The sequence below is a fragment of the Littorina saxatilis genome, linkage group LG2 (assembly GCF_037325665.1).
Source record: "Littorina saxatilis isolate snail1 linkage group LG2, US_GU_Lsax_2.0, whole genome shotgun sequence".
NCBI classification, from domain to species: Eukaryota; Metazoa; Mollusca; class Gastropoda; order Littorinimorpha; family Littorinidae; genus Littorina; species Littorina saxatilis.
The window spans coordinates 5,654,472-5,658,303 of NC_090246.1; positions in this window are offsets into that span (position 1 = coordinate 5,654,472).

Sequence of the window (3,832 nt, forward strand, 5' to 3'; positions counted from 1 at the left end):
GGGTTTTGTGATGGGGATGCGCGTCTCAACCTCACATTTGACGTCGGAGAAATGTGCAGTAAGCAATTTAGAATCCCTTAACAGCTAGTGAGACCTGTATTTACGAAGCATGGGTGTTTTCACGAAGCATGGGTGTGTACATTAGTCAGATAATATATCTTTAATCCGTTTTATTTGTTTTTACACCCCCGGTATAGGGGTGTGTATAGGATTCGGTCGATGTGTTTGTTTGTTTGTTTGTGTTCGCATATAGATCTCAAGAATGAACGGACCGATCGTCGCCAAACTTGGTGAACAGGTTCTATACATTCCTGAGACGGTCCTTACAAAAATTGGGACCAGTCAAACACACGGTTAGGGAGTTATTGGTGGATTAAGATTCTACAAGGACTTATAAAGGGACATATTAATGGTCAAAGGGAAATAACCTTCTCAGTTGGTGGCAGTGAGAATGGTAAGGACGGGGGTGTTTTTCCTACCTCGGAGGAATTTCTTGTTACACCCCCGGTATAGGGGTGTGTATAGGATTCGGTCCATGTGTTTGTTTGTTTGTTTGTGTTCGCATATAGATCTCAAGAATGAACGGACCGATCGTCACCAAACTTGGTGAACAGGTTCTATACATTCCTGAGACGGTCCTTACAAAAATTGGGACCAGTCAAACACACGGTTAGGGAGTTATTGGTGGATTAAGATTCTACAAGGACTTATAGAGGGACATATTAATGGTCAAAGGGAAATAACCTTCTCAGTTGGTGGCAGTGAGAATGGTAAGGACGGGGGTGTTTTTCCTACCTCGGAGGAATTTCTTGTTTAAAGACGTTTTCAATTGAAGGTGAACAAGGCCGTCTTGGTTTGATTAACACAACATTATTTGAAAGATAGTTTACAACAATGTCTATCCTATGTAATGGCTACAGAGATCTTGTTTTAATGCTAAACATGTCAAATCATTTGAAATAACATGATTATATGTACACAAACACACACACACACACACACACACACACACACACACACACACACACACACACACACACGCATACTGCCACATATACTCACACACGTACACAGAAACAACAAGAAATTCCTCCGAGGTAGGAAAAACACCCCCGTCAAAGGGAAATAACCTTCTCAGTTGGTGGCAGTGACTGAGTGAGAATGGTTATTTCCCTTTGACCATTAAGATGTCCCTCTATAAGTCCTTGTATAATTTTAATCCACCAATAACTCCCTAACCGTGTGTTTGACTGGTCCCAATTTTTGTACGGACCGTCTCAGGAATGTATAGAACCTGTTCACCAAGTTTGGTGACGATCGGTCCGTTCATTCTTGAGATCTATATGCGAACACAAACAAACAAACAAACACATGGACCGAATCCAATAACTCCCTAACCGTGCGTTTGACTGGTCCCAATTTTTGTAAGGACCGTCTCAGGAATGTATAGAACCTGTTCACCAAGTTTGGTGACGATCGGTCCGTTCATTCTTGAGATCTATATGCGAACACAAACAAACAAACACATGGACCGAATCCTATACATGTTACAGGCAATCCGTGAAGTTAGGAAATTCGCGTATTTCCTAATTCATTAAGGAAATTCATGTAATTCGTAAACAGCTCAGGAAATACATGAATTTCCTAAAATATTTAGGAAATTCACGTATTTCCTAAAATAAAACGCCAACAGTTACATGGATTTCCTGATCTATAAATACACCCAAACGAAGGGCGCCGAATACTTGTGTGAAATACTTGTTTTCCCTGACACGTGAGACTTTTATTATACACGAACTGTGAACTATTCACGAATTTCCTGAAAATAAGAGACGATTTGTACACGGACTATGAATTTGTTGTCAATCTGCCAGGAAGTTGAACAAGTGTTCACAAGTTAGTGAAATGTGTTGTGTTTACTTTTATTATGCTCGTTTTTTAATCCCAATATGTTCATATGATCGAGAGTAGTATAATTTTGTGAATAAATGCATTTTTTTTAAACTGTTTCTCCGTGCCATGGAAGTCTCGCGTGTAAAAACAAATGCTGATTCAAGCAGATTTTATTGTGACTGAAACAAGATGGCGCAAGTTTACTTGATGATGATTCTTAAAATGTGTTTCCCACAGGAACTAGAGCCTATTAGGGACAAGAGGTGTTTATGTGCTAAAAAGTTTACTTTGATTATGCTAATTGTTTTAGTCCAATATGTTCATATGATCGAGAGTAGTACAATTTTTGTGAATAAGTGCATTTTTTAAACTGTGCCATGGAAGTCTCGAGTGTAAAAACAAATGCTGATTTTACTTTTGTACTGCATTTGTTTAAACTGTTTCACCGTGCCATGGAAGTCTCGCGTGTATAAACTAATGCTGATTCAAGCAGATTTTATTGTGACTGAAAAAAAGATGGCGCAAGTTTACTTGATGATGATGATTCTTAAAATGTTTGTCCCACAGGAACTAGAGCCTATTAGGGACATGAGGCATTTATGTGCTAAAAAGTTTACTTTGATTATGCTAATTGTTTTAGTCCAATATGTTCATATGATCGAGAGTAGTACAATTTTGTGAATAAGTGCATTTTTTAAACGGTTTCCCCGTTTTATTAAATAATAATTGAATAAATGTTGCAAAATGAAAGGGACTATTTCTCATTTCTTTACTGAGATTTTCGTGCATCGTTTGGGTGTATTTATAGATTAGGAAATCCATGTAATTGTTGGCGTTTTATTTTAGGAAATACGTGAATTTCCCAACTCTTTTAGGAAATTCATGTATTTCCTAAGCTGTTTAGGAAAAACATGTATTTCCTAAATGAATCAGGAAATACGCGAATTTCCTAACTTCACGGATTGCCTGTAACATACACACCCCTATACCGGGGGTGTAAACACACATACAATGCATCTCTATCTCCGTTTCTTTTTTTCTCTCTCTGTCTGTGACTGTCCGTCTCTCAGTCTCTCTCCCTCTCTCTCTTTCTCACACACGCACACACATTCACACTCAGGCTCGCGTGTACACACACACACGCACGCGCACGCACGCACGCACACACGTACGCACGCACACACGTACGTACGCACAAACACACGCACATCATACATGTGCGCGTACAAACACAGTTTCTCTCTGTTGATAGTTAACAGTCACAGAAACAGTGTGAGCATGTTTGACAACGCAAGTCACTGGTGTGTACGCATGAATGCGTTCTGTGTGCTCAGCGTCTTTAACGCGGCGAGGTGACAGCATTCGTCACACAATTCACGTGTGCCACGCACGCGCATGGCCTGTAGTGTAACAGTTCATATGCCTCCGCGCCCGATACAGTTACCACTCTTCTGGGCCTAAAATTGCACCACTTCACTTTGAAACTTCTTGAAAACGTTGATTTTTGAACATTTATGTAGTCTTTCTACTCTTAAACTACTGCAAAAGTTCATGCATTTCCCTCGGTTACAGGTTGAACACACAACGAAGGTGGAACTACATTTTGTTAACGCACTGACCAAAATTGTGTCGTGGTGACGCGGTTCTACGGGGTGGATTTCGAGCTCACACGAGATCAGAAAATCCTACCACATTCGCCCCACTGACGTCTGACTGTACACCACCGGCTGCACATCCATTTTGCTGCTTCATCTCTGTCAATCTCTCAACCATGGGCATAGTTTTATCTCGCCTCTGGGGCTCTGCTGAACACTCCAGGTTCTTTCTCGTCTCCGTGTTTCAAGCCCAATACAGGCGTCTCTTCTATTCCAAGCGAAGCACAAGCAACAGAAATTGTCTTCACAGCTCAACGACCCCGAAGAAGAGAACAGCCACGTTG